The sequence below is a fragment of the Rhinolophus sinicus genome, linkage group LG14 (genome assembly GCF_036562045.2).
Source record: "Rhinolophus sinicus isolate RSC01 linkage group LG14, ASM3656204v1, whole genome shotgun sequence".
Taxonomy (NCBI): Eukaryota; Metazoa; Chordata; class Mammalia; order Chiroptera; family Rhinolophidae; genus Rhinolophus; species Rhinolophus sinicus.
In genome coordinates, this window is record NC_133763.1 from 9,303,772 (window position 1) to 9,328,899 (window position 25,128).

At 39.3% G+C, this 25,128-nt stretch overlaps 1 protein-coding gene across 2 annotated transcripts in view; it reads right to left on the reverse strand.

The window, feature by feature from the left end:
* The window catches only part of KCNB2 (potassium voltage-gated channel subfamily B member 2), a 346,236-nt gene that overhangs the window by 320,645 nt on the left and 463 nt on the right, over positions 1–25,128 (reverse strand). The window contains exon 2 of one of the 2 annotated variants that reach the window (XM_019725972.2): positions 24,397–24,651. The exons of the other annotated variant lie outside the window; for it this stretch is intronic. The gene's annotated coding sequence lies outside the window, so the exon portion shown is untranslated. The remainder of the gene's footprint in view (positions 1–24,396; positions 24,652–25,128) is intronic. 2 annotated transcript variants of the gene reach the window in all.

The window sequence follows — 25,128 nt, forward strand, 5'->3', positions numbered from 1 at the left end:
GTACTAATTCCTTAAAACATTACTGTTCTAGTACTCACTCTTGTTGATCTAATATTCCTTATTCTGATCTGCAGCAGCAAGTATCTTCTTATGAGATCCTCCCCTATAATGTTTTCACAGAAATTCACAGACCTTCAAGCAATGCATCTAAAATACCACTTTTAATGTAAAACACCATTTTTTTTTCACAAGTTGATGGTTTATACCAAAGGGAAAAGCTTTTAGATTTAAGAAGTCCTTATAATTAGAACTCTCTTTTAAGATACACACCAATTTATGCATGTCTCTGGTTTCTCCTCTCCCATAAGTTAAATTTATTTCTCCCTATGGAAGCCAAGTATCCTCTGAAATGAAAATAAGTCAAATTTATGAGAAAAATATAGATGGACTATGTAAGAAGTATTTCAAACATAACCCTTAAATTGGGAGTTTTTTCAACTACATAGTCACAGAAATATTTTAAGCACATGCACACACACTCTTATTACAGACAAAAATGCTTATTTTCACAAAATAAAGAAGAGTTAAAATAATTGGGTAACTTAAATTCTCTGATCCTCAATTTCTTAATCTGCAAAATGAGGGTAATAGCATCTACTTCACATGACAATTAAATGAGATAGTTTATGTGAAGTGCTCGCCACAGGGAGGTATAGCTGAATAGACTCAGAAAATTCATATTTCTCTGTTAAGTGTGGTTTCCAATTACTGAAAGAAAACTAAGATTAAAAGCTATACTAGTGTCTACTAAATAAATGCTAGCATTAAATTTTTTCTTTATGCATATGCTCTGTCTTCTGAAGTGGATTATAAGCTTAGGAGGCCAAAAATTGTTGGTCCCACCTTTTCTTTACTGAGCACTGTACGTACACACGACAGGTACCGCATAGCATGTATCTTTGACACTGCTGATGCCTATGACCAACTTTTGTATTCAGGTGACAATGGACTATATATATATATATATATATATATATATATATATATATATATATATATACATAAGCAAAATCGAGCGGCAATATTAGGATCAGGCAAAACTGCTGAAAATATTAGCAATGCGGCAACTCCAGTAATGAATCTGAATGTCTCTTCTCCATGTAATAACTTTGTTGTAGGTGCAATAACATCTCGGCAATCTATACAGATTACGTGAACAGTCCACATGAATAATAAGTAGGAAGGCTAATCCATTTTTAACTTGGCTACAAATAACCATAAAACGAATCTACTCTTTGGGGAATATCATATTTTCTACTAATGCGAAGTACAGAAACGGTTTTTGAACTGATTATAATACCGGATAAAAGGTTTTTCCAGAGAAAAAGCAAGAGCGAATGCCAATGTGACACCAACATCTCATGTTTGCGGTCAAGGGCTTCAAGTGACTTGCTTTCTTGTAAGAAGTTACTACTAAAAGCATAAATGCTATGTCACAGTCACCGGTAGGTCAACCTCTGCCTTAAATAATCTCACTCTCATGACTTAGAATTTTCTTTTTTGTAGAGTGTGTGTCTCAAGTGAAGAGAGGTCATAAGAGTTAAATTTCAAAATATCTTCTTTACTGATCAAGAACTTTCTATTATAAGAAATCCAGTGTTGATTACAAATCCCACAATAAAAGATGGGCGGAAATTCAATGCCCTTCCTTCAAAGCAAGGGTAGAGAAATTTAGGAGGAGAGAATGTGGTCTGTTCATCTGATTTGCTTAAGTCTTAAAGATGGTCTGTTCTGTTTATTGTTACTATGGCTAAAAGTGTTTTATTCTCCCTTGGCAGAATGTTCTGCTTGTTACCCGATGAGGAATGGAGGCTCAAAGGCATAAGTTCTTGAGTAGTTAAAGAGCTGTGAACAGTGTTCAGAGAGTTAATTGAGCTTTCGGGATAGTTGTGGAAAACAAGGGTCACATATGAAAGCCCATAATTCAAGTAATCACCTAATCAGCAGGATCTCTAAAACTCACTGGGTCTTTCTGTTGGCCTGCCTGCCTGTCATTCTCCTCTCTCTTCCTTTGTGGTTTCTGTCTCCCACTTTCCCCTGTCTCTATTTCCCCACACACCGCTTATCTTTCTTCCGTTCCTCTCCCTCTCTTTCCTACCCTGCTCCCTAGATCTTCCTATCCTCATGGCCTCTTAACCAACCACAAAACCAAACTCTACGTTTTCAAACTCGTACATACATCCTTATTGTGAAAACCTCTTGAGCTGAAAAGACCACATCTCCCTCCAGAAGAGAAAATGCACTTAAACTGAGTTGTTTCTTTATGAGAGGTTTTAGGAGATTGCAAAACGGGGCTCTGCTCTAAGCCTCAAGACCCCGGGTCCAGTTGGGCTGACCTTCTGTATCCATCACCTTTTTGATTGGACTGCAGTTCCTTCATCCATTAAACAATGGCATTTCCAAGCCTACAATTCTTTAATTTCCTAGAACACCTGCTGAATTTCTGCCTCCCTATGATCACCTTCCCCTCCAATCACAATCCTTGTTTAGAGAGAAATAAACACCATCATACTACTTCAGAGTCCATGAAAACATTCTTTCATGTCTAGTTTCTCAAGAAAAAGTGTTCATATTTCATTTCAAGAGCCCTTTAATATTTACCAGAGCTTGAAACAGGTTACATTTAGAACATCATCAAAGTTTCATTTCTTTTATTTAGTGTTTAGTTGCTTTTCTATATTTTAACTTTTCATTTGTAATCTATGTTCTTTTCTGGCATACTAATTTTGTTTTTAACAATGAATCCGTTGGTTCCTGCTGAGTTAGGTTTGGTGTCTTGCCACTCTTGAGAGCTTGCAAAATTTATGTTTTTAATTTTAGTAATTAAACTGGATACGATGCTATGTTTTCTCACATATGGTTTTATAAGTGAAATTATATCTATCATAATAATTTTATCCCATAAGAATTAATCATGTAATTGAATTTAGTATATAAGTATAATATAAGATGTAATAATTCAAAGCTTAAACTGTGTAGATGTTATGCAACTGTGTAAAATTTATATACATATAGTTATAAATGGAATGCACATTTTTATGCCAAGGGCAAAATCTCAGTGAATCTTTTCTTTTGTCAGTTTGATTTACTTCACCTCCTCCGATCCATTAAAAGTTGAGCTTACAACAGTCAGTAGACCAGTGCAAATGTACTTAACCATCCCTTCATTAGTGTGTTAGAGATAAAAGCGACTCCTTAAACAATAAACAACAACAAACATTCTCGTTTTGCACAGCTGCACCGTGCTCCTACCAGCAACATGAAATTATGCTGCCACCCATTGAGGGCCAAACCTGAGAAAACATAACTCTCTGATCCTGGCATCATAATTAAAGCTTGAGACTGCAGGTTTGAAAGGGGAGTGGGGCTTACTGTAGTCTCAAACATACTATGACGATGTCACATACTTGACACTTCCTTAGTGTAGCAAGGCAGGATAAGTCCCATGTGTGATTCTGTGAAGATGAAAAGCAAATCTTTCTAAAGATCTAAGTGATGTTTAACATTTCATTTCTGTGTTGCTGGTACGCACTGAACAGGCATTTGCAAACAAGCAGCTCTGAGACCTTTAAGTTACTCTATGTATAGCTCTAAAGCATTTTCTCAAATTTTCATGTATAGTATTAAGTAGTAAATGCATCTTTTCTTATAACAGCTATTTCTGTTTCAGAGAGCCACAAAGATTATTTGCAGCAGATATGTGGAGAGAAAGGCATCATGACTGTTAGTTGGAAATATAATCATGTGTTTGTCGTGTTCTTTTGTTGTTTTCAGTTTTATATACCACATATCAGTGAAATCATAGGGTTCTCTTTTTCTGTCTGACTTACTTCGTTTAGCATGATAATCTCAAGATCCATTCATGTTGTCACAAATGGTACTATTTCATCTTTTCTTATGATGGAATAGTATTCTACTGTGTATATATACCACAACTTCTTTATCTAATCATCTATCGAAGGACACTTTGGTTGTTTCCATGTCTTGGCCACCATAACTAAAGCTGCAATGAACACTGAAGTACATATGCCTTTATGGATAAATGTTTTCAGATTTTTTGGGTAGGTACCCAGGAGAGGGATTGCTGGGCCGTATGGTAATTCTATTCTTAATTTTTTATAAAACTGAAAAACACAAAAGAACAAGACGAACAAATGAAGAAACAAAACTCATAGACACAGACAATAGTTTAGTGGTTACCAGAGGGTAAAGGGGAAGGGCGTGGTAGATGAGGGTAAATGGGATCAAATATATGGTGAAGGAAGGAGAAGGGACTCTGGGCGATGAACACACAGTGTGATATATAGATGATGTATTACAGAATTATACACCTGAAATCTATATAACTTTACCAACAATTGTCACCCCAATAAACTTTAATTAAAAAAATTAAAAATATATATATAATCATTCTAATTTTTTTTAGTAGTCACTGAACTTTTAAAAAGCACCTCCAGAATTTACTAACAAAAAACAAAAAACAATAAAATTACAGCAAGTTAAAAACAAAACAAATTTATTTGAGAAAGATAGATAGTATTTGAAAGTAAGGTTTTGGAAGCTTTCAGCTATCCTAAGAAATTCAACCAACCTGCTCAATTACTTTAGAACCTGGCAGAAATGTTAATGAATATCATACTGTTTTTTTTTTTTTTTATATGCCAAGTTCTAGTAATAACTGAGACACTGTCCTTGCCCTCAGAAAGGTGGAAGGTGGCATTTCTTTTCTGCAAAGGCTGCTAATATCAATATGTTCCTCGATTTTAGCACAACTCTTTACACCTTAGTTTAAAAAAAAAATCCAGGACTTTATCCTTGATATAACCGATGCTTTTTTTAGATACACTCAAACAAAATCCTAAAAGCTTTGCTTTCAGTGGTCAAAGGAAGCTTGTGTTGCAGTAAGAAGGGGGGAAAGACAAGTAATAAGTAGAATATGTAATATGAGTATCTGTCAATATCATAGATGTCTCCGAATAACCAAGTTTATAAATAAACCATTTTATTTAGACACATAATTTGATTTTTCTTCATCAGAATAGAGAACTATTTAAAGAATTAGATCATACATATAGTATACGTTTGCTATAATTAGAGAGTAACACACTAGGTTTGCCTTTAGAAAAATGACCTTTTATAAGACATAGCCAACAAATAAATCTCAACTCTGAAAAATATAATACTGATGTTAGAATGCATCTTAGACCTTTTATAAACGACAAGGCATAGTCGTGACTGGACATTTTCAGTCTGTTTCAAAACACACACAAAAAGGCTCAAACTTTTATATGAGTATTCAGTCATTCAGCTGGTAGATTTTCTATTATGATGATGGTAAAAGCGCTCTTTATGTTAGAACCCAAGATGTATTTTTTAAAATGTCTCCTTTTACAAAAGTCTTCCCAGAGTGACACTGGAGTGAAAGGGATAAATAAAGATGAAAGGTGATGAGAAAAATAAAAAAGGCAACCAACAGAGAAACTATTGGTGCCACTGAAAGGAAAAAGAAGTAAGTCTGGGCCACCCTGTAATGCCCTGATTAAAAAAAAAAAAAAATCATAAACTTCAGTTGTTACCTGGTGTTCTATGTGGATAATAAATCTTCTATTTGCATAATTGACTTAAATTTCATATTCCTTTTGGGTGTCTGGCATAAGTTAGATTAGGTCTCTATGAAACCAAGTAGAAACTGTTCATGACGTTTGAATAGCATTTGGAGATTTTATTAGGTTTCTTCCAATAAAATTCGCTTTTAGATCATGTAATGATTGGTCTGGAACGTTCAGCGGTTAAGATTCTTGACAAGGGATGTTTCCCAGTTGGGCTCCATTTTATAGTGAAAATACACTTTCCAATTACATTCTGGTCTCTTAATTCTCCATAATCAAACACATTACAGGCAATATGGCTTTTTAAAAGCTCGAATAATAAGTCTGATTTGAGATTAGTCTCTATGACTTAGACATTATACCATGCTTTGGTATAATGTTTACATACCCCCATGTTTGGAGATTAGAATCATAGAATGGAGCAGAAAGGAGCGTGGATATGATCTGGCCCAATTTCCTTATTTACAACTGTCAGAACTAAGCACCAGTGACGTCACGTGACTTGGCTGACCTCTGTAGTTGCTGAACTTGGACTAGAACCTGTAGATCCCTACGGAAGCCTCTTTCCATTACACCCCACCTCATTACTCTTTGCTTTTCACCTTCTAGTCGAAGTTCTAAAAGCTTTTATTTCTTTGTCTACCCCCATGTGAAAATACTGAGTCAAACTACATACACTAAATTGAGATGCATTATCTCCTATGTACTGTTCGTTTCTTCAAAAGGTAATGGTTGCAGCCAGGCCACATGACTGGGTTCTTCTGAAGACAGGTGCACTTGGCAGAATCGCTCTTTCATTTCCTCTGCCTCCCTAGTACGGGTTTTTATGGTGACCACCTCCTTCTGCTCCGGACCCCTCTGCCAGTTCCGCACACTGGAGCCCAAACACCAGACAGGGGCAATCTCTTGTAGAGGAGGCTTCCCTGCCCCCATTCTAAGGAGAAAGACACAGTCCAACACAGAGACTGCAAGGTCTGTCCTCCACTCTCTCTGCAGTTCTATCACGTACTCTGCTCTCACTCTTTCCGTTGCAGCTTTTTCTTTCTTTTCGTGGCCCATTCTCCCCTGGCATATCTTCTATTCTCTTCCCCGCCTCACCTTCTGATACCAACTCGAGGATCACATCTTACTTAGCGCCCCTGATTTCCTTGACGAGACAATAATCCTCCTCTTTTAAGAATTTACATAGTATCAGGTGCTTTTTACCTGGAGCACCTGTCACAACGGCAGTTTTATATCTTTGGAGATGAGTATTTGGATTATTTGACAAAGACCCAATCTCCCCGGGAGATCTTACGTTCCTTGAGGGCAGAAATCATGTCTGATGATCTTATTCATCATTGTATCTCAAGTGCATAGCATGTAGGAGACACACAATAAATAGTAGCCAAGTGAAAAAGTAAATGATCAGATTTATGTTTAGTGTAACATGTATTTAAAAATCATTTTCCTCTGATACCAGCTACTTCATACTACCTGCCACTCCCCACAGCCAATCTGACTTTCATATTTGAAATGCTCTTTTCCACATTCTCCATCTGATAAACTCTTACTCGTTACTCGAGGCCAAGAACAAATGCCTTGTCTAGGGAGAATGAATCTCTTCTGCCAGAATGGGCTACACGTTTGTTCTATCTATTATAATGCCTTCCTCACTGTATTATATTCACTTAGAATTCTTTCCTATTCATTCATTCCACAAATATTTACGAGCCCTTACCCTGCTGGAGGCACAGCCTCTGACATCATGGAGCTTACATTCTAGGGGAGATAGGCAGACATTCTAAATACAAACATACAAGCAACTGAATACAATTGCGACAAAAGCTACAGTGGAAAAGAAGGTGAACTTTAACTGAAAACACCTTCTTGGCTGTGAGTGCTTAAAAGTGATGAACGTCTCTTATCCATATTTGCATCTTTGGTGCACAGGTGATAACCAATGGACTATCCAAAAGGAATGAATGCATGGATAATGAATTTCAGAGCACCATAATCCTCTGTTTTGGTTAACATCATCTAATATCAGTTTATTATGTTGACTTCCAATTCGCTTAGAAGTTCTACTGGCCTGTATTTGCACATTTTAACAAGGAAGGCCTGGGTTCAACATCAGAGCTAGATTTTCTGAAACTATGTAGGGAACAAGTGATTAATAAATAAGACTTTCTGATAATTACTGCTGACCCAAAATGGACTATGCTGCGTCAAAACACTACTGGGCCTAGTAATGTTCTAGTGGACCCCAGGTGACCACCTGTCAGGTAGGCACAGGAACCACTTCTTGCCTGTTGAGAGATTGACAAGACTGCCTCCAAAATGTCTTCTATCACATCTTACGGTTCTCTGAGATTTCTGTGTGAATATTGTTCATCTACCGATTCCACTGGTCAGAGATGAAGAACAGGAAAAAGTCCACTCTTGTCAACTTCTGCAATTTAAAATTTTGCAAAAGTGAATTTTCTAGTTTTCAGCTTCCACTCACTTCTAGGCAAAACATTCATTCAAGCCAGCCAAGCCAATATAATACAATTGCCGCTAATAAAAGAATAAAGTAAGAGTATCAAAGTTAGTGAGTCCAAATTTTTTTTTCAAAGAATGAGCTTAGACCCTTCAATAATGATCTTTTCTCTTTCTCTGTGACATAAGTATTGCCATGTGAAGACTTTAAAAGGAGGGCAAACTTGAATCAAAGGAATGACCCTACAGTAATGGAAATACAAGCAGAACAGTATTGGGATTGGGAAAATAACTTCAGGTGAAAGGCAAAAGTTTTCCAATCATAATATAATCTAATCTTAATATATAGGCGGCCATATCTTCAGACTCAAAGCAGACTGCTGCCAAAATTCACCTCCGGATGCTCAGTGTAGCCACTTCCATAGGTGCCTTTCATGACTGCGTGTATTCAAAATAAATGTGTTCTAAATTCTAGCATGAAAAAAAAAAGTTTCTAACGAATCAGTGGGATCCTTCATTAACAGACCTAATTAAAAAAATCAGAATATATCACAAGTAATCATATGCTTGGTATTTTTTTGGTGCATTCAGTAGAAAAGGGAAGAGGTTCACTAACTATAGACATCCATCTCCACGTCCCTCATGAATAATGGTTTTCATCCACCCTGTCAGCAGTGAGGATCATTAAACAACATTTATTAAGCATCCATCTGTGTGTGGCACTTTATAAGCATTCCACCCCCAGTCCCTACCCCCTTTCTCAATCTACCATGTGTCTCTGTTGTGTAAAATGCTAAGAAGCTACACTGATAATAAATAAATAATGGTACGAACATAAGGCAGATGGATGAGATGACCTACTAGCATCCATGAATCTTAGAATGTTAAATTTACTGCTAATAATACAATTTAGCACAATTTGATAAGAAAACGCCAAAGCATTTGATGAGGAAAATTAGCTCATCATATTCCATCAACGTTTTCTAAAAGAAAAATGTGAAAATTAGGGACCACAGATGGACTGACTGAAGCCCTGAGTTCATGTGACTTATACCAGATGATACAGTCTTCAAATAAATACTTTGGAAAACAGTGTGGAATTTTGTCTTCAAGGAAAGAATCAATTCTTTTAGATTTAGATGGTGATATTTAAAGCACTCTTTTTCAACTTTGCAAGCCTTGTGTAGTCAGGATTATAATAAAAGAGCATGTCAGCGTAAAATAAGCCATCGCTATGGGATTCAAATTTGCAATGTGGATTTTATTTCATCTTAAGATCAAAATGTCCATAAGTAGAAATTATATTTCCTAGAGGGTAAAGATATTTTTGGAGTAGTGTCTGAGGGAGCGTCAAAGTTATGACCTTGGTGAATTTTGTTAATAGTTACCACTTTCATCGTCTACCACACAATGAGTGATTAGTATATACAGCCACTGGGCTTATTCCATTTAATTCTCATAATGAGAATTCTCATTAATTCTCAGCCACTTTGGGGTGGGTATTTTATCTTTGATTTACAGATAAAGAAACTGAGTTTCAAAAAGGTGAGTTCTTTGCTCAAGGTGATACAACTAGGAAGGTGTTGGTTCCAGGATTCCAGTCCAGCATTATCTTAATTCAAAGCCTATGTTCTTCACCTGAGGCTGTTCCTCGAATGGCAAGATTCTAGATGCCTCAGGATGATGGATAAATGGAAACATGGGAACAATCTTCAGCAACCTTTTTATTATGATATAGAAGTAGAGATGGAACCTCAAATAATTCCTGTACCATTATGTCTGTCCCTTGGCCTAAGTGGCATGCATAAAATATATTCAAGGTTACAATTTTTGTATGGATAGAGGTGATAGGGTTGGAAACTGTTTTTGCCGTTCGACATGTTTTAAACTAAACATAAATTTTAGTATGCGACTTTCAAAAGTAATGGTATTAGTCTCAGCGCTAGAGATTTATAGTCGAGACAGATGTTAAAGTAATATTTTTTAAATGTTAAAACTATCAAATTCACAGCATTTGGGACGGGAACACTGGTAGAGTTACATGATCTTCCCAGCATCCATTCAATATCAGGCCTAGAAGCCAAGTCTCTTGTTCCTGAAACCCTGTTCTTTGCACTAGACCTTGCTATCTCAAGGCACCAAAAATTAATATAAAATTAGAATGATGGAAGGGAAAAAACTGTAAAGCAAGAGCAATGTAACTGCAGGGATTCCCTGCTTTTTGAAAGTTTGTTTTATAAGTTGCCATAGCGCTGAACTGTGTCTGAGAGAACCTGTGCTTCAACTCAATATTTTGTGCATCTCTTAGCAAGACGTGTCCTAAGGTGATTGCTTCTTCACTTGACACCATTTTGGCTTACGAAAGGTTTCATAGCAATGCTATGAAACTGCTTTCAGATAGCAGGGGAGACCTGTATCTCATACCCCGAGTTAAACCTACAAATACTGATGAGTTGAACCAAATTATTAATGATTCCTGACTGCAACATAAATCTGTAGTTTCTACTATTCCAATAAGGGACAGAACGGAGAATGATCATAAACTATAAATTACTCATACTGACTTAGATCCATTATTCCGTTCTCATTGCCTCCCTTTCATCCAAAACAATGTGTTCCTTGGCTGTCACAGTACACTGAGGGCAGGGGACACAAAACGATAAAGTAACCCTTGCTCTTAAGGAAACCATAGGATGACTTCAAGGAATATATTACAGGAATTTTTGGATTTGTGCTTTTAGCATGTGCTTTGTAGGCTCCAATGAATATTATGGACTTAAATATTTATTTAACTAGCACTTAAATATTTATTTAATTAAAGCTTCCTGCCTGATTTAAACATATTGATATAAAGGAAGAGAGAGGTATAAAATACCAGCAAACAACGCAGATGTCATAATTCAGGGGCTTTATAATGTTCATTTATGGGAGCTATAGCCTTAACCACCATTTAGAATTTTAAAAGCTTTCTGAGGTCTTAAACAAACGAATGAACTAATGAATTCAATGAGTTAATGAATTAAAAGAATCATTTCATTAATTCATTCAACAAACATTTATTGAGCACCTACTACATATCAAATACTGTATCCCAAATGTTATAAAATGCCTGCCAAAAAAAATGGCTCTCTAGATTTTAAAAAAGTGACAGAAACCCTTACTACAATGCTCTACTTTAGCTGCGTATATCGATTACAAACTGTGTTTTTTATGCTGGAAACCAAGTATTTTGCTGGGCCTGAATGAAACTAGAAGCCAAGTTCAAGAAGTAGCTTTTTAATAGCTTCTAAGCTTTCTATGTGCACTCTTTCTATAACGCCTAATGAAAATGCTCTCCTTAGATTTAGAAAAAATTAGGATTCCAAATTTAAAATGACATTTATCTCCAAAGTAAATTAAAATTTAATGATAGTCTGATTAATAATTGTGATTTTATGAACTGGAGACATTTAGCATGAAAGCCACAAGACACATTTGTTCTAAGCTATACAGACTAGGGAAAAAAGACTAAAGACGGACCATCTCTTTTCAAATGTTACTTTACTGGTATATTTCAGGATTTTGCCTTCTAAACATCACTTTCTCATTCTTCTATTAATTTCCTGGGAAGTTTTTCATTTGTAAAAAGCAGGACAAAGAATTCAAGAGATCCAGTCACATGGGAGCGTATATAGGCTTAACAGCAGTTATAATGTTATCTAGGTGATAACTACAAAAAATTCAGTACCATACTTCACCTTACATTCTTTCCATAATTTACATAAATATTGAAGTTGTTATAGCTGATAAATCTCCAACAATGTATCAGTTGGCATGTCAAGAGCTAGCATCATTTCAGAGATTTTTTTTTTTTGGTTCACAATCTGAACTGATACAACCACTTTTGTAAATAAGCACAAAAGAAATCAATATGCAAAAAAAAAAAAAAAAAAAAAAAGGAACTTGTGAAAGGACAAAGTGTTGGGTTTCTGTCATTTCAGAGGTTAGAAAGGAAACAAGAATAGGGGAAGGAGGAGGGAGAGAGGAGGAGAGGGAACAACAAAAGAAAAACAATCCTGTTTGGGCAAAGTGAGCATGAGGAAACTCTTAAGTTCACACCACACAGATAGTTGCAAAGATAACATTTTACACTTCGTACAGTTCACATAAAGAAAATGATCCCTTTGATACAGAACAATTCCTACGGACAGGAACAAAACACAGGGCACTCAGATCTTCGCTAGAAAGGACCAGGGAGATATTCATCAGAGCGTCAAAATGGGCACTAAGCTCCAGAGATGGTTCACCTGTTTATATATGGTTCACTGGAGGCCAGGTTGGAAATGGATATTTCTAGAATGTAGACCACACTGCTTTTGGAACTTAGGGTTTCCTAAAGTAATTCATCTTCATAACACTCCAGGCCTTCACTGTCTCACATTGTAGCCACTAGCCACACATCAAATTAAAAATAAGCAAACAAATAAATAAATTTAAATCAAATTTAGAATTGAATTTCTAAATCTCCCAAGTCCAACAGCTTCTGTGGCGAGGGGCTACTGTACTGGACAGCACAGACTGGAAAATGTCCATTGTCACATCAAGTTCTACTGGAAAGCACTGGCCTAGACGACTTCCTGTCAAGTGACGAGACTGAGTTCTGTTCTGAAATAGGGACGAGAGAAAAATTCTGTTGGAAGTCCCATGTTCTGTCTTGGCTGTATCTCCTGCCAGCTGCCTCCATTCTGACCAGTGGGAGCCCCGGGACCTCCACTTACAAGCTCTGCCCCATCCCAGACTCTAGGACCATCCTGGCCCTTGTCAAGCGGAATGTAAAGAGTACGTGAGTGTAAAAGCGTGCAGGGCCATGGCCTGGCAGCTCACCACCGGGCACACTTAATCTGGTCTTAATTCTGCCCCATCCTGGGCAGCTGTTGTTGGGCACGGCATCCCGGGTGCTGCTTTGTGACCTAGAACCTGACTTAGGTCTCGGCCCCATCCGTTCCTTCACTCACTGATTCGACAAATAAACAATGAGCATCAACTACGTGCCTGGAGCTGTGGAGAGGCTGTGGATAAAGACGTGACTAAGGACAATCTCTGCCTTTATCGAGCTTTATCACACAGGGAAATGACAGTAAATAGGTCATTACCCACAATGTAAAGTTAGAATAAGGTAAGTGCTGCAAAGGAGAACACAGGGTGCTTTCCAGTAGAACTTGAGGGGCTGATGGACATTTCCTAGTCTGCGCTCTCCGATACAGCAGCCACCAGCGACAGAAGCTATTGGACTTGTGAGGCTGAGCAATTAAATTTTAAATTTGATTTAAATTTAAATAGTCATGTGTGGCTACTGGCTACACTATGAGACAGTGCAGGCCTGGACTGTTATTAATATGAATTACTTTAGGAAACCCTAAGGTCCCAAACCAGTGTGGCTTAAATTCTAGAAATATCCATTTCTAGAAGCATATATAACTATGTAAGCCATCTCTGGGGCCCATCTCTTTTCTCTCGACAAGAGAATAGTGGAGAGACCTGCCCTATTCTAGGTGCCCAAGGAGACTTTTTTGAGCAAGTGGCTTTTGACCTGAGATGAGAGACATGATTGAGAGTTAAGTACATGAAAGAGGGAAGAGAGGGTATCCCAAACAACTACGTGTCCTGGCCTTATGGTAGATTGTAGGAGAAAACAAGGGGCGAGTGTACATAAGAGAAGGCTGGCAGACAGAGCCAGGCTTACCAGAGTCTGCTACGAACCATGGCCTTACTCCAAACTCGTGATGGTTTGGCAAATGAAGAAGGACTATGGTAACCCCTCAAGTAAAGATTGAAGCCTGTATCCTAAGAAAAGTGGGAAATTATTTCAGGGTAGATGAGTGACATTGATCAAATTTTTAAAATTTTTTTATTGATTGATTTACTTTATTTTTTTGTAAAACTAAAAAGCAAAGGGCAAGCTAGATTGAGAGGACAACAAAAGAAACTAAGAGTCCAGTTAGTAAGCTTTCATGGCAGTCCAGAAAGAGGTGATGGTAGTTTGGGAATAGGAAAGGGTCTTGTCTACCATGTCTGAATCCCTGTGCTGATAACGTGACCATCCGTAGTTTTCCTGAAAACAGACACCTGTATTTCAATGGTTTTAGACCCCTGCAACCTGCTTAAGAAAGACCACTTCCTAAATGCTAAGTGCCCACAAACCAGAGCATTTGAGCCCATGGGCTGGGTTACCCCAATCCCACTGGCCGCTGCCTGTCTAATCTGCAAATACTCCTGCTCCCAGACTCCCTTTCCGATGTTTCGCCAGGACTTTCCCGATATTCCTCAAATCTATCTTCCTACCAACCTGGATTGCCATCTGCCCTCTGTCTCCATTCTCCCCGGATGCCACATTTGCACACCTGGCTGATCTCTATTTAGGCCGAGTTTATCTTGACATTACTGAGCACCCACTGTTAGAAAATAAAAGAAGAAAGTGGGTAAAGAACCAAATAGCTCAAGTCCTGGAGCCTGCAAAAAATGAACCGGGTGACCAGAAGCAGAGCCCAAAAGGATCTCTGGGTCATAAAGGCGGCACGATACTCCAGCTTCCCCAGTTCAGAACACCACAGCCCACATGCTGCTCTGCACTCCACAAGTGTCACCCTCACCTCTTCTTTTCCAGTAGGCTTGCCCATCACCTTTCCTTTCCACAGAGTTCACAGAGAATCATCGATCATTTGGGCCTAAGACTGACTCACTTCACTTGGCCACTAAGACGGGTCTGGGGGTTCTATGAGGGTCAAAACCAATTTTGTTTAACCTGGCGACTTAAAAGAGGGCTTTACATATGAAAATGCTTAATGAATATCCACATGCCTTTTTAAAAAGCTGGCTACAATTTTGAGCCAGTTAGACTATGTATGAGAAAGCATCAAGTTCGTTTAGAGAAAGAACGGCTGCTTTGTTTTGGAAAAAACCTTAATGGACTGTTTGACTATTATGGCCAAGTTCCCTTGTGGTCTTGCATGCCATCTCCACTGGAACTTAAGAAAGGATACCGGGAAAATCTTTGATGAAGAGATGTAAAGAGGAAGGGAAAAGTCTACCATAAGGCAGGTATCTGGGCCCCAGAGAGATGCAGACCAGTGAGCAAAGCCCTATGGTGAGAAATGGCAAATGCATTTCTAGGAGCAGGGACATCTAACATTCAATTAGAATTAGTTTCTTGTCTGCGGTGTAATTATCATCCTTTATCCTAAAGCACTCAGCCAGAGTCCGTTACATAAAAGAGCTACTACTAGTGAGGCTTTAGAGAAGAAAGATATATGAGTCCCAGAAATCTGGGTGGAGAGCCAAAGAAATGACAGGAGTGAGGTGGGGAGATGTCATCATAGCATGGATTAACTAGCGAGTGGATGTAATTCAAACCCCTTTCCCCCCACCCTAATTTATTCTGCAAGAAAATGAATACAGCAGGGACAGCTAATTGTCTACCGAAATTTATGCCTCACCTTTGTAAGAGAGAGTTGTCACTAAGGAGCTGCTGTTAAGCCAGGGATTACATTTCCCAGCCCTCCTGCATCTAGGTGGCCCATTTGACCAGTTTTCGTCAGTGGACTACAGGCAGAAGTGTTGTGGTCATCACTTCTGAGCCAAAATGTTTGAGAATTAGAAATGTTTTCCTGATTCTCCCTTTCTCCTCACTTAGACTTCTCTGTCTCTTTCTCCTGCTCTCTCTCCATCTGATTGTTATGTGGGTAAGAAATAAACTTTTATTATGTCAAGCTGCTAACAGTTCAGTTTATTACAGCAGCTAGCATCATCCTAACTTATTCTGAAACTGATACCTTGAAGAGGGTGATGACTTTACAAAAATCTATATACGTGGCATTGGGCATTGGCCAGGAAACAGATGTAGAAAACTGGAGGCCTGAAACCCTATTACATTGCGGCAAAACTGCACTAACTTAGAGGGCAGATCTATATACAGCTCTAGAGGAAATGGCTGGGAAGATCCAGAATGCTAGTGGGTGAGGGTTGCTCCTAACACCCCTATCAAGGAATTACAAGATAATGTTTGAGCTCGGGAAAGAGTTTGCTACTTTGAGAACAGAAATACAGGTGAATCGCCAACGTCTAGAAATGTAAGACTCTAAAGCTATCACAGTTCACTGCTTCAGGGCCTCTTACTGGTGAGGAATAACACTGAAAAGGCTTTGACTAACAGATGTCCATCAAGACTTCCCAGCTGGAGGAAGTGACTCTGCCTTGCAGCAAAGGCCTGATGAGTGATGTTACTGAACTACCCAAGCCTATTGTTTCACATGACAGCAAAAGAATCGCCTGAGACACGGGTGGTTGAGACATGAGCAAAGAAAGGAAGCAAGTTCAAGAATTATGAATCGGAAAGAACTTCCACTGTAGTGAGTGGTGTAACTGACAGCGAATAGCTAAGAAACCTATGAAGATTTTGAGGGAATTGTATTGTCAAAGAAACTGGGAGACTGGCTTAAAAACAAAAACAAAAAGAACAGTGACTAGGCATCCAAATGTGGACCAGTAAGACACCGGCTGAGAAAGTAATACAACTCCCAAAAAGGACGTACTTCCTGACACCCATTTTGGATGTGGCCATGGAGAGTAATGGACAAGAAGCTCCCAGAGGGTGGCCGGGGCTATGGGGAACAATGAACAAAGAAGTTCTTCCAAGACAGCAATACCAGGTTCTAATGAGGATTTCCCACTGCTAGGCAGGAGGTCTTTAGCAATGTCTAGTATATTTCTTCCACGTTATGGGCCAATGACTGCTCTGTGTCACCCATTCTTCCCTTTCCCAAAGGGAAATTCTGAAGGCAGTTATTCTGTACCCAATCATCCTTGTATGATGGGAGGCTGATAAACCTGCCTTTTAGCATAACCGCTTCTGGACAACAAGGGGCCATATCCACATTTAATGCGGGTTGAAGGGGAACTTAGCATCACCCATCGAACCTGGACTTTGAGATTAATGCTGGCACCGAGGGGCTTCGGGTAGTCTCCCGGCGCTGAGATTTTCCTACATGTCGCCAGAGAAGGACACTGTGATAAAAATCGCTGTTTCACAAAATGTGTGCTTCTCCTTCTATGACACAGAAATGTCGCTGGGAGTGGCTGCCCAGCCAGGGGTTACATAGTCTCCTCTTTATATACAGATGGAGCGATGTGATGACCTTGCCCAGAGAGTGCGAATGGAAGCAAGGCGTCACTTCCTGGGTGTGCCTTTTCTAGGTACATGGTCTCCCACAGCTGCCAGCCAGACACAGAGAACTCCACGTCCTTCATGTAGACAGAAAGAACCTGGGTCCCCAAATTACGGAACACACACATTGGACACTCACATGAGCACAAAGTAAATTTCTACTCTATTAACCACTGAAATATGGAGAGGTGTTCAGGACGCTCAAGTTACCTCAACTAATACAATGACCTTTGAAGAAGAAAGAGGGGGCTTAGAGCCCGCTGTTATGACTTGTGTTGGGGGCTGGAAGAGGTGGCGACACTTGGATTACAAGTATGTGTCATTGGGAATTCACACCCTCCTCCTGTGTTCACCACTCCCATTGAAGGTCACCTGCACCATCCCACCTGTATTCCTCACCAGTCCCCCAGGCATCAATTGCTTCTGCTCTTATAGTCCACCTTCTCATGCTAGCACAAGACTGTCCCCCAATAAAAGTGAACCGTATCACTCAACATAAAATTGCAGTTGACCCTCACTGCCTGTCCTCTGGGATCGAATCCAAATGACACAACATGGCATACAGCACCTTTCACATTTGATCCCCAACTTTCTTCTCTGGTCTCTTCGCCCATCACTTGCCTACACTTGCCAATGTTGAGCCCCCGTTACGAGCCAAGCCCTTTTTATGACACTGCTTTGCAAATGTTGTTCCCTCTGCCTCAAATGTTATCCAACTGCTTCCTTTTTAGCCTGGAGAGTGTGTCCTCCTCTCTTAAAAAATTAGCTTAGGTGTCACTTCGTCTGCCAAGTCTTGCCTGTCACGCCCACGTAGAAAACGAAACTCTGACAGTAACGATCAGATCAGCCAGCTTCACGTATTGTGCCTACTGTTAGGACAGGGCTAATGTTTAGTAATCAATGTGATTTAATTTTCTGGCTGTTTATTTTATTATTTAGTCAGCCTCCAAATTTATGTCCCTACCAAAAACTTAAGCGAGTTCTGCTTTTTCAAAATAGCCCAATTATGCGTTAAAATTGGATTGGGCTCCTTCAATGGGAGGATATGGCCATAATCAGTGTTGCTGAACGGGATAACTGCAGCCCTTCTGAGTGAGTTTTCTAAAATTGTTAAATATTTGGAAGGCAAGGCCCAGGAATGCAAGAAACCCGACAATGTGGCTGGGAAGTCTGTGTCCTCCATAATTTTTACGCTTCTCATCAGACACATATGTAAGTGAGACACTTGCTTTTATTACTATCTGTGACTAGATCCTCACCCTGTTGTACACAAAATATTTTTACATAGGAATTTTCTAGGAATATAACTACCATATTCGGAACTTCTCCAAGATTGTCTCACCACTTTGGAAAGTCACGTCACCAACTATACGCTGCTCATAACTGATTCACTAACACAACACACCCACATCTGTTTTCAATTGTAGCTATCACACTCAATGAATATATATTTACTTTGTTCTTACAGCAAAATGTCAAAACTACAAAAGTGTCACCAGTGTTCAGTTGAATATTTTCTCTTAAATCCAAAGTTACTCATTTTAAGTAGCAAGCATCGGACTACTTTCTTACATCTTTTTAGGGTAGTTATACCCAAATGTACACATATCGATATACCGTGTTTCCCCGAAAATAAGACCTAACCAGAAAATAAGCCCGAGCATGATTTTTCAGGATGACATTCCCTGAACATAAGCTCTGCGGTGTCTTTTGGAGCAAAAATTAATATAAGACCCGGTCTTATATTACGGTACCTACAATTTTCATAAGCTGCTTTCCTTTTATTTCTTTTTTCTATTATAGATAGAGAATTTATATTCATTTTTAAAACACTGCATGAATAGACAGGCTATATTATCTATAAATATCCTTTCAGAAAAATAAAAGGATATTACAAAATACTGCTTAAAGCGGGGGTGGGTATAGGGTCTGATTGAGTAGAGAATCATGACTACATACGTCTAGGAACTCAAAGAAACCCTATTTTTTTCTCCTCTTGGGATGCTTCTGTTAGGCAACTAACTACTCTGCTAAATTGCCTTCATGCTCCAATAGCATTCACGACATTTTGTTATGATTTATTTGTCTACACGTGCAGGCTGTAAGTGCATGATGTCTTATTCAAATTTATGTCCTCAACACCTAGTTTAGGGCTCGGCACAAAGAAGGAGCTCAGCAGATACCGTAAGGATGAAATAACTAATGAGACTCCTGAAGAGATATGCAGTCCCTGGCTTTCACAATAGAACTCTGAATCAATTATTCAACATTTTGCCTACACCAATATTATAAAGCTTTCTTCATTCTGCCTAATGTCAGTCAGTTACGTCCAAACTCTCTCAATTCCCTCGCCTCCTTGTGGGTCCATGCAATGCTGTGTTCACCTCCGTATCCCCAAAGGGCCCTGCAGAGAAGAAGCAGTTAATAAGTATTATTTAAATCAAATCATTCCCCAGGAATATTGCTAATCATGCTGGTTGTGTTTTTAGTAATAACATTTCTGTACTTCAGGTATATTATTGATGAAAGGGGCATTTGTAGATTGGTCTGGTGACCTACACAGCATTTAAAGTACAGTTTCTATAAACGTATTAGAAGTTCCGAAAATACCCCACAAACTTTTAAAGTCAAATTTTATGCTACATGCCAATTGCAGGCTAAGAGTTGTCTATACAGTGTGACTGAGCCTGTGAGACCTGGTGTCTGCGAGAAAAATTAAAATGTCAACCTATTACAAGGATGTATCTAAATATTTGACTATATGGCATCGTGTGGGTAATATTTAGCCATTTTATCTTCCAAGTTTAATCCAGGTGGCATTTTTCACCTAACTACAAGCAGTGGCTATTAGAAAGAACTGTACTTCAAATATTATATAAACATTCCTTGATGAAAATGTCAATAATATATGATTTATGTTTATATGATTTCATTACAGTTATTTGTCACTTCATAAAATAAATGCACTCTAGACCCTAGACAGTAAATTTGTTAAGTGGCTATATTTCAATTCCCATTAAGACATTGGGGGTGTACTTTTTCAGGGGGAAAAATGGTGACATGGGTAAATGAAAATTATATTGCAAAACTAATAAATATTTAAATATAAGAACACATAATTCTAAAAATAATAAAATATACTATATTAAAAATAAGTCACTCCATTTTTTAAAAATGAAAATAATCATTAGAAATTAATCAGTCAACTCACCTATCTCAGCCAGCCTTGCTCTCTGTCATCACTGTAAAGGCCGTATTTCCTAATGTTTTAGCATTCTGATAAAAGTCCACCCATCTTTTAAAAATCAGCCTCTAACTAAACTACCTTCTGACTTCCAATTCGTGTTGAAAATGGTGGGGTTTTCTCCTATTTAAAACAAAGTTCATACTTTTGGCCTTTTCTAAGCATCCCCTGCAAGAATAACTATGGTATCCTTTAATGGGAAGATAGCAAATAATCTAGGAGCTGTAAACATCTTTTTTCATTCTGCCTGGCATCGTGTTTCTTAATACTTCTTAATATAGTGGTTAAGTGGAGCCAAAAGGCCCAAGTTCAAGTTTGACTATACCATTTACTTCCTATGTGACTTTCAACAAGAAAAGTCTCTGTAGATTAATTTCCATATGTATTTAGTAAAGAGTATTAGGGAGAGATGCCTCATAGAATGGTTTTGAGAATTAAAATATTTAATATTTGTAAAACACTTAAAACATCTCCTGGCTCAAGTGTTTGCTATAATAATAATCATCATCATCATCATCATCTTGTTTATACAAATAAAATAAATATTATTAAAATATAATATACATATTTATAATGTTTTAATTTAATTTCAATCTAAAAATTAATCATTTTCATAAGTTATCAATTATAACTGTTCTCTAATAGTTCCCCAATGCATAGACTGTGACAAAATTTTATGATCCTCTTAATGAATTTGCCCTAATTAATTCATTAAATATGAGGTTGTAAATACATTGCTGCAAGCAGGAGAGCCCTGATTTTGAACTGTATACGTGATTCTTTAGTTATTCAACTTTCACTCTCTAACTGGAAAAAATCCTTGAGGGGCAGGAACGACAGACGCCTCCTACCTGCTTTTCATTTGTTACAGTCTAATCAAGCACTCTTCTATTTATACATACTTAATGAGTAATAAATGAATTAATGAAAGAGTGGATACATGATATGAAATCAGACATGATAAAATACATGTATAAATAGGTACAATTCAACCGAAAGGAACAGGCCCTTTCCCCTTAAAGAAAAAGCAGTAGGGTTTGGTTTACACAGGCCAAGGAGCCCCTGGTCTCATACATTTGACCTTCTGCCTGACAACCTGGGCTTGCAGTAAAAAGTTGGTGGGGATATATATTGAAGAAACAAACACAAGGAGGAAACAAGCTATGAACACGAATGGGCTTTAGATCTAGAGCACGAAGACAGTTGCATATGACTGAAACATGTAAGAGTCTGGGATTCTATAAAGTTGATTTTATCATTTCAGGAGCGACAAGGCCACACACTTTTACCTTAAAAAATACTCGGAACTTACAAAAACATCACATATAAGGCATGTGAACTGTCTACTCTTCGGAAGCCCTTGTGAAAATAATAGGCGTCATGACTGTATGCAAAATCCACTTGACAAATATAAGCAAATCTCAAATAATGTTACATTCTTATATATGTCTTAACCTTATATATTTACCTTCAAATGTGCATGAGGAGATGTCCTCACAACTTTTCATGATGTTCCTTAGGAATTAGTCTCTAAGGGATAGCACATTTCAAGGAACTGATTAATTCCTTATAATTTCTTTAGGAAAAAAATGCATTAGGTCAGCATAAGTATATCTTGTAGGTTTCCTGCATTTTACCAGTAATTTTGTCTACTTCCATAACCAGTCTTTCTAGAATACCAATTCAAAATGCTAGATACAAATTCAAGAGAAAAATATTTTTGCAATGTTTAATGAAGATTTTTCCACAGACATGCAGGCAGGTAGACAAAAATCCTGGGCAGATGACATGCTTTTAAGTTGCCAGGAGATAGGACCGAAAGCATAACTTGTCATTTCATTTTTTCTAGCAGGCTCACTCTTATTACCACACTGGAAATTAAAAGAGTAAGTTCATGCCCACAGTTGCTCCATGGTGTCAATAATGAAACTTTAAAAGGCAAAGAGAAAGGACTGGATAAGGTGAACAATTTTCACTAATCCCGTCTGAATAGTCAGTAAACATACATGCTTGGAAAGGTGAGCTGTGGGATTTGGAGAAACATGAGATTGGAAATAATGTCAAAAGATGCCTGGATTGACTATCTAGAAAAAGAAGAGGCAAAGAAAAGAGACACTAGCATTCTCAAAGTGGCAGGCAATGGAGTTATTTTTTTGGAGTCTGCGTGTTTGTGTATGAGGGAGATTTGGGAATACTAACATGGACAGGGGAAAGTGAAGGTGAAAAGGACGAAGAAGCAAAGACAACTGCCAAGTGATTCACTCATTTCTCCAAGAGTCTGAATAGAGCCAGCAAAGGAAAACAAGTACATTAGACAGAATTCTATTCCTGATAAACAACTGGTCTGAGCCTGACAGCAAGAGGGAGGGGATTATAGTGTTTACTTTGTGGAGGCACCTTAAGTCTTTTAGGTGGAGAGAGTACTTTTTATTCAGTGGGGAAAAAAAGTTATTCATCCATGGGACCCTCAATATTCTCAGAAAGTCTAGGCAGCCACACAACTAAGCACCTTAGTTACTTACGCCCTCTATTATAAAACACCACTTCTAGCTGCAATTAAATGCTCATACATATGCATAATGTGCCAAATTACTGAACTGTTGAAGTTTTGGTTAATTTAAGAATCAAGAACTTTCTAGTCTAGATGTCTATAGATCTTATTCGGTATTACAAGTAAGCTTCGGACAACTTTACATTTGTTGACACACACACACACACACACCCCTTCAAAGAGTGAAATGGATAAAGTAAAACTTTATTTTATACACATATAATTTTTTTAAATGTTACCCTATTTTCCAAAATCTTTCCTCTAAGTTACTCAGTACTGACAAGTTGGACTTCAGATCTTTGACTGGAATATACCTTTCTCTTGTCCTATGAAATGCAAGGTCTCCATTGACTTTGTTGGTAAATAAACCAAAAGACCTCTGTCCTACACAATACACATTTAAAAACAATAACAAATTCTTACTTTTTCTTTGAGCTGAGCTTAAAAAAATCAAATTCCCAACAAAATCCCTAAACCAATCACTGCAAACACAAATGTGAAATGCTATTTAAGATTTGCCATTATTGCATAACTTGATTAGAAGGAATGTTGAACCTGCATGAAATTAACCCTAGGTACATATGTGCTCCCTAAATTTTCCAGTACACTCTTGCATCTATTATTATAGCACTTGTGCAATCATAAAGAATGCATAAGTGGTATGTTTGTGCATATGGCACACTGACAATTTTTATGAATGAATACACAAAAATGCTCATAATTCGAGAAAATGGATGGCAGTATACTGTTTCGAAAACGGTTATTAAGCACTGGAAGCAAATGAGGAGGCAAATGGTTGGTGTCTTGTAGTGCCATTCAGGGCAACTGTATTCCCAAGTCCCCTAGCCTAGCCCAGTGTGTTGCAAACAGCCAAGTAGCTCTTTCCTTAGAGACTCCTCCTCCCTCCCAGGAACCGTGCTCCAGAACAGAGACGGTGCACCACCGCTCGAAGAATAAAATGCATGCACGTCTCTGTGTTCTGAGAGCTAGCTGTTCATGCATCACGGACATCACACTCCCCAGATCCGGTCCCACAAGTGTGTGCATAAAGGCAACAGTGCTCATCTCCTAGAAATACCTAACAGTTCCCATCCCTTCGCAGGCAGGTTGCTCGCAAGCTTCTCAGGGGCTAACACTTGAGCGCCTTCCTCTCGGGGATAGAGCCTTACATTAATACCCTTCTCGGGGCTAAGTCAGCTTTGTAAGTCCACTCGGCGCCATATGGCAGTTTCCAATTCCTTTAGAAAGTCAAGTCTGGCTAGGCTGCCCGCGATGATTCATTCTTAAAGGAAGACCCCCTCAGAGAGCAGCAATGGCCCCCCCTGCCACTTACCTAGCTCCCACAGACCCGCTGAAGCCACAAGGGGCTGTGGGATTTCCCGCTCCCTCGGGGGCGCCTCTCCCTGCGACGATCCCTTTCTCCAATGATCTGTCGCTGGAAATCCCCCTCCCCTCCACCGAGAGGAGGGTCTCCCCGGCTGGCTGGAGCTCCCGGCGTCTTTCCCTCTCTCTTTACATCCCTGACTCTGGTTCACAGTCTGTAGTAGGAAGGCTCAAAGGAGAGGCGGCGGATGGAAGCTAGGGCATCCTTAAAAAGAACAATAATCTTCATCGATCTTCACCCCCTTCCCCACGCGGGCCCCCCATCCCCCTGCCGCCGCCGCCGCCCAGCAAGAGAGGGCTGGGATCGAACAGGAAAAATCGAGCGGGGCTGAGCTCGGCGCGCCAGCCGGGAGTTACGGCTCGCTCCGGCGACCCGCGGCGCGGCGGCCGGCCAGGTCGCAGGGTGGTGGGTGCTTGGTGGGTGTGTGTCTGTGGCGGAGCAGGGAAAGAGGCTGGGCGCCGGAGGCGAGGCGGGACGCTCGGGGGCGCCGGCCCGGCGCGCACACCCGCCCGCGGCCACCCCACCTCGCGCTCCGCCTCCTCCCGCGCTCCGCGCACCCGCGGGCTGGAGCGGCCACTGCCTCCTCCTCTTCCTCCTCCTCCAGGGTGCTCGCGGCTCTCGAGGTGGGCGGCGGGCCCGGGTGGCCGGGCTTTGCGGCCGGCCGGGCACCGCCGGGGACAC